Source organism: Pistacia vera, unplaced genomic scaffold (assembly GCF_008641045.1).
Source record: "Pistacia vera cultivar Batoury unplaced genomic scaffold, PisVer_v2 Contig829, whole genome shotgun sequence".
NCBI classification, from domain to species: domain Eukaryota; kingdom Viridiplantae; phylum Streptophyta; class Magnoliopsida; order Sapindales; family Anacardiaceae; genus Pistacia; species Pistacia vera.
The window spans coordinates 678,971-686,526 of record NW_022196700.1 but is presented as its reverse complement, the minus strand read 5'-3'; positions in this window follow the sequence as shown (position 1 = coordinate 686,526).

The following is a 7,556-nucleotide window of genomic DNA, read 5'->3' as shown; positions in this document are numbered from 1 at the left end:
GAATTTGAGGTGAGCCTAACCTCATCACACAATAAGGCTTGTTGAATGGAGGATTACCCTCTATATAAAATTAGTAGGCTTGAGCATGCAGTCAGTGTGGGAGCCTAACAGAAGCATAGCACATGTACACTTACTTGGGAAACTACACAGGACCTTTCGAAGCCTTCTTACAGTAAGATGAATTGATATACTACTAATTGAAGATGAAACTATCTTTTTATCATCATTGGGAGAGAACAATATATCCTGTGTGTGTTATATCGAGACATTCAACGTGCAACTTTTCAGGACTTAAAGTTGAGATTACGAGATTTGAGGATGAAATGCACTGCCAGTGCCAGAATCTAAGTACTATTGGGCATCAACACTTGTACAACAATTGAGATTGTTTGAGCAACGAAGGACCATTGGATTGTAGAAGAGGATCTAAAGAGAAAAAAAGAGGTATAAAGAGTCCTGTCCACCCACAGTTCATAAACAAAATTGATTTTATATTTTTCATTAAAACTGAAAAGTCAATACATCAATTGATCTGGAATCTGGAATTGAGTTGAAAAATGTAGAACCAAAGGCTGTAATTAAAATGTTGTCAGTTTTACGTACAAACCACACAGAATTTTTAACTTCGTGATCTCCAGCCTTAACTTCTGTTATAAGTCTATAACCATTTAACAGTTTAGTTATTTCTACTTAACAACTCCAGTCCTTCAGTTTCTTCCTTCTCTTTTAATACTGAAATCAAAACCAGCTCTCAAATTGCTACTCATATAGTTTATCACAATGTATGTTTAAATGTATTTACTTAAAAACATAAAATTAATTTTAATGTGATATGATAGTCACTTTATTATAAATAGATCTACTTTAATTGAAACAAATGAGAGGAACATACAAAGAACTGGATATATACATAAGTAACCTTTTCATTTGGTAACTAAATTCTTTTAGAAGTGATGAATAAGAGTTATAGGTTGAGAAGGATAAAGTGGATTAACTTGGAAGCAGAAAAACTAAAAAAGTCTCGTTGGTGACGCTACAAAAGCAAATTTCCATGGAAACACTGGAGAAATGTTAAATTGTGAAGTATGCGTGCATTTTGAACTTAAGTAATGTGATGGACCGTTTTGTGAAGTCCAATAAATCTTGGCTCTTTGATGACGCATGGATAATGGCCATAATCACCTAGCAGGTACGTACAAAAGTCACGTTCGTCAAATTTGTGCTGCTCTCTCAATTTCCTCTCTGTAATTACGAGTTGTAACTGGTTGTGTTAGAGTTTCTCATCCAAAGTGTTCTTCCCTAGTAATTGTTATTTTTTTTTTTTTATTTTTTTTTTTTTTTTTTAGTCTGTCTAGAATCTTATTGAGGGTTGAGTGTTCCTTAAGGTGAAGATTTCTCTAGGGATTTCAGATTTGCGGTTGAAAAGAGAGGTCAATGGTGAGTGAACGATTAGGTTAACACTGAGAGTGAGATATGGTTCTGCAATACTAATCTGAGGCTTTAATCATAGTGCAGAAAGTCTCCATTATTGGGCCTCAACGTGGATGTGCTTGGTTTATTTGAACAAGGTGACCCACTGGTTATTTGGTGTGTGTCTGTTCGTTTACTTTTTAGTTTGGTTTGATCGATTAGGTTTAGGATGTTCAATTGGACGTGATTTACAACAAGAAATGTAATGTGAGAGAAAGATGAGGTGCCACCTCATAATTAGGGAGTTGAAAGTATAAAAGCAGTGACCTTGAAGCCTTATGTAATGATTTAGAGAGGCACACGCTAAAACCAACATTCAAGATGCCCTATTTAATGATCAGAGGGACACATGCTAAAACCAACAATTCAGGTGTTGGGAAACTGTAAGTGAAACAGGGAAGATGATTTTCCATTAAAGAAATATGTGCTCCAAAATCAAATCCATGTATTGTTGAACTAAACAAAACCGGTTTGGTCATCTATAGTCATGTAATGTGCAACATAACCTGAACTGTTTTCTCGTCAAGAGATCATTGAATGTCGATGTCAACCTCGCTAACTAGGGCACTCATATGTGCATTGCTGATTTCTTCAAGTTCACCAACCCAGTGTTTACCTCATTGCTAGTGTTCCTCCTCGCCTTATAACCTGTTATCATTGCCGTTCATATCTTGTTTTTTTGTTGCTTAATAAGACTTGCAAAATGTGTTTTTAGTACTTTAATTGGATTATTTTGTTCTGGGAAAATTATTTAATTGCCGAACATTTGAGTTAATTATTCATAAATACCTTTCCTGGACCACAGCGTGCATTTTGGTATTTCATGTTTATAAATGATGTTTGAATGACGAAGAATGATGTCGATAAAAATTGGAACAGTAGAATAAACGAGTGCAAGAATTTGGAATTGAAATGAGCAAGTATTATGCTTTGAACGATGAGACTTTAAACTTGGACATCTTCAAGATGAGCGTTCAATGTTTTGATCAACTTGAGCTATAGAAATCAAAAATTTGAATGATTCTGTGGGTGTTGCTGGAAAGCTTATTCAAAGGGATACAAAGGTTGTGTGGTGACTTGCCAAATTCTGAATATTCAACCCATGGGACAGAAAGAACAATCATCACAGCGCGACCGTTTTCTATCGCTGTAGTGGATGGAATGCGGGGTTTGGATGGGCTGTTTTTATTTTAGTTCAATTGACTGTTTAAGGCATCAATTCTTCCAGATTACCTAAACCCTAGCACTATAATAATTGTTGTAATTAGTTTTAAGGGGGTTTTTAAGAAGGAGGAGAAGAGAAGCTTACTATTTGGAGATCAGAATTTTGCGTTTCATCACCAACATTTTTAGGCACTAAGATTCTACAATTAACGGGTGCACTTAATTATCCGTTTCTACTTAGCATTAGAGAAAGGGTAAATATAGAACAGATAATTCATGAGGTTGAGATTACGCGTTCATATTTATATAATTTTTTGCTCATCATTAGGCAACAGGATTGAAAATAAAAAATAAAAAAGTAAGGAAGTGTTGTCTAAAGCTAACTAGTGTCCTCTCTTTCCTTAGTATGCTCCAACACAACTAGACACTTGACCTATACCATGCTATTCATAGTCATTACAAACAGAAAGAAGTCCATCTAGAGAGGGGCTGTCCATGGCCTCAGACATTTTTTCACATCAAGCATATTCAGATACTAACAGCTCCTGCAAACAACATCAGCCAAGTAAGCAGCCATCACAATAAATCAACAGGCACAACAATGAGTGAAAAGGAAGCAGAAATCCCTTATTAGGTTGTTAAAGAAACGTACAAATATGGCGCAAAATTCCTAACTTTACTATTTAGTTTCAAATAAATGACATATATATATATATATATATATATTATAATGCAAAAACATGCCATTAATTCACAAATCTTCTTTATAAATGTCACAACAAATTAATAATAATTTTTCAATTATAAGAGAAAAGTACTTTGCCATTTACCATCAATTGTAAGGATATCCACTACCGATTTTGAGTCTTTTTTTTTTTTTAAATTTGAATTAAAAATGGGATCTTGTCCTCTACTCATTGACAATAATTCATGTTCCAATTTTTCCCTACCTTTCCATTTGCTGATGTCTTTTGATTTTCTAAAGCAATCCATTATCTTCTTTTATATTTCCACTTCTCTTTAATGTTAAAACAACATCACACCACCAAATATATCACAGTATTGTAGTTAGTCGCGTAAGTAGGATCAATCCACAAAGAGCTAGTCACGATCCCTAAGGCATGGATGAGTTACTAAAGAAACAATGACAAGTTTTGAATCAATGATATCCTAAGAAATAATTATAGGAAAATCTAATCACTAACTGAACACAATTATAAAACGTGCCCGACAAACTTCGGGTCAACTCAGGTTGGCACACATAAAGTCTCTCAACACCTATGTATATCGATCGTGTTGCTGTTGTCTAGTCTTACAGGTTGAATTGGTTAAAGACCCATCTTCAATTAAACCAAAGAGACCCGAAACAATTAAAACATCCTAATTGGTATAGGAGAATAATACAATCCATAAATCTTCGTAATACAACATAAAATTATCACACTGAATGAATTATAGCATAAAAAAATTACTAAATGATGATATATAGCAAGGTTGCGTTGTAATCAATAACGAAACAATTGGAAACTACAATCAATCATTTAGAACTTTCAAACCCAATATTCAACATGCAATCAATTTGATTTCACAATGAACACAAATCTATCAAAGCGTTTCATAATTCAAATCATGCATCATATTGTAATAGTATCGAAACAAAGCAATCCTCAAATCACAATACACAACAGGCGAATCATATGTTCAATGTCTAATTAATAATCCAATTAGTCAAGAGTTTAAATGAAGAGAACTATAGCCTGAATCTTGGTCTTGCCTCTGCCTAACGGGCAACCAGTGTGCAACCGCTCATGGTGGCGTCAATCGAAGGATGGAGATGATGAACGGTGACTGGTCATGGTGGAAAGGAAATTGAGTCATCAGTGGCTGAGGGGAATGGATCGTGGTTGATGAAGTGATGGTCGCAGCTAGGAAGTCCAAGAGACGCTGGAGCAGTTCAATTAACAACAGCCAGCGACGACAGCCAGGGAAGACGAAACAACTCTAGAGAAGACTAATCGACGATGGGAAGTTCATGGGAGGTAGATTGACACAAGGGAAGACAAAGTGGCACCAAAAAGTGGAAGAATCGAGGCTAAAATACAAAGAGATAGAACGACGCAAATGGACTCACAACAACGGTGGGTGAAACGACGACAGGAAGGTTTAGTAATGATGGATCTGAGTTGGGGAAGGTGAATCGATGCTTGGGGAAGGTGAATCGACACTGGAGAAACTCCAAAGTTTTCAGAATATGAAGAGGCATGGAGGTGGAATGCGCAACGTCGCCAGAAAATGGTGGAACAACGGTAGGGATGATGACAGAAGGTGAACCGACGCTTGGGGAAAACCAACAGTCATCGAAGATGGCCGAAATCTGGTGGAGATGAGCTAGGGTTTGGGTGATGGGCGGTTGGCTCCCTTTTCACTAGTATTCACTCTCCTTTTATAGAAAATGTGGCAAATTACACTATAGTCCCTATACATTTAAAAAGTGACAAAATCAACCCCTTGTAAACATGACATTTTACCCCCTAATAAACATGAATGAGACAAAATCAACTCCATGGTTCGAAGTCAAATCTTACTGATTAATCCTCTGCCGAGTGTCAAACAAGCTTATTCAGTGGTTAATCAAGATGAAAGTCAGAAAATATTGGTAGGGATGAGTTTGAATTCTGAAGTAATTACTACACTTATGCTAATCATACTGGAAATGGAAAAAGTTAGAACCAGGGCCAGAAATATAAGAGAAATAAGCCTTATATTGAGTGTGAATTTTGCCATATTCCTGGACACAAACGAAACACCTATTACAAGCTAAATGGCTATCCACCTGGCTATCAATTCACCAGAGGAAAAGCAAATTCTAAGTTAAAAACCACTGCCAATTAGGTGCATACTTCAGAGTCATTGGATACTGGAAATTCAGGATCAGTAGTTAGCATTGAGAATTCAGAATCAGTATTTGGTCTTGTTTTGACTACTGAGCAGTACAATCACATCCTCCAATTGCTAGAAAAATAGAATTTTTCTCCTCCAGCTAAGAACCTAAAGGTAATTCTGTCGCCTTGATGTCTTATCTTGATAAAAGTAGTTGGATAATTGATACTGGAGCATCTGACCATATGACATTTGATCATTCTATCCTGCAATTTCCTACTGCCATAGAGCCTTTTGCAAAATATCTTGTAGGATTACCTAATAGAACAAGACTTATGTTAAACACGTAGGATCTGTAATTCTGGACCATAATTTACACCTATCAAATGTTTTCCATGTTCTAGATTTCCATCACAATTTACTTCCAGTCTCAAAAATTGCTGCTTCTAACAACTGTTTTGTTACCTTTTATCCTGATTTTTGCCTCATTCAGGATCTTTGCAATGGCAAATTGAAGGGGATTGGNAAAAAAAAAAAAAAAAAAAAAAAAAAAAAAAAAAAAAACAGAATTGCCACAAATACATAAGCTTCCTAAAAATCCTCTGCATATCATAACAGCTCCATTGTTTACGGAATTATGGGGTATCCTTCAGCTCCATTGTTTACGGAATTATGGGGTATCCTTCTTCTGATTTGCATCAGGAGGTGGCACCTTCTTGATCATTATACAATGTATTTTTTCCCTGGCGTTCGTTAGAGAAACTACTTCCCCTGTCTTTTTCACAATTCTTCCACCAAGTTCCATGAGATTAAAAAAACATCTAGATCTGGAGCGCCTTTCATACTCATTCTTCAATTCTTGGACTTCAAATTTCATCTATTCCACATTTCTCCGCCAGAGTTTGCATTCCCCTGTCTCATCTGCTTCTGTTTAATGTCTCACCAGGTTGGTTTTTACATCATCCTCTAGAACGCAAAGTTTTTCATATTCCTTCATAGGTTTGTCATAATTCTTTGTCACATCTTTCACGTAACCACATTTCCTCTTCAGATAGTTGAATATGCCTGTGTTAATTGCAAAATCGGCTCCAGCTATGGTTGTTTGCGCAGCCGCTAACCCAGTCATCCTGCAAATATTGTTGAAAATTTAGTGTCAATGAAGCTAATAAAACGTTGGATCAAAACAAAATAGAATTGTTGATTAAGATTAAAATTGTTCTTATATATATAGTTTTATAGTTCGGTATTATATATGGCAATTCATTCACTTTGAAACGAGAAAAAATCAATCACTCCTACAGTTTCAAAAAAGTATTTGAATAACTATGACCTTTTTAATACCCACAAAAGTTTCTAAAAAAATAATCAAACACATACGAAAATCCCTAATTCTGTCCAAACTCTATTAATTGTACATACGAAACTCTATTTTTTATTTTTTACTTTTATACTTTCTTCTTTCCCTCCTTCCCCTTCTTTTCCTTTCTTTCTCTGCCCCACCATGGAACTACCACCAACGAACTCCATTCCTTCACCTGCAACAATAACTGCCAACCAGCCAAAAGAACCACTTCCTCCACCACCAGCCTCTTACGGTAATACCCACCCTAAGAGATCTCTCCTCGCCCAAAAATTAGCATCCCTACAGCTGCCGCCTCCCACCACTGATATCAACTCAAGAAAACAATTAATCCAAATCATTATAAATCCTAAACAGCAAAACCCCAAATTCAATTGTAGTTGCGGAGACAAACCAACAATGTTACTGGTTGGGTATATTGGACAGCGAAACAAAAACACAAAACTGAATTCGATATAATAAATCCTAATCCAACTTTGATTTACGAAAGTTTGAGCCGTACAATTCAATTCCAACTTAAGCTTAGTTTGGATTGATGTAGTTTTTTCCTTAATCACTTTTAGCGCAACCTTTTGAATAATCAGCTTTTGATAAAAGTTTTCAGCAGTTTGTTTTGTAAAATTTTGAAATTGCTCTACTTTTGAAAAATGATAGATGGCAAATTTAAAATGAGCAAATCAGC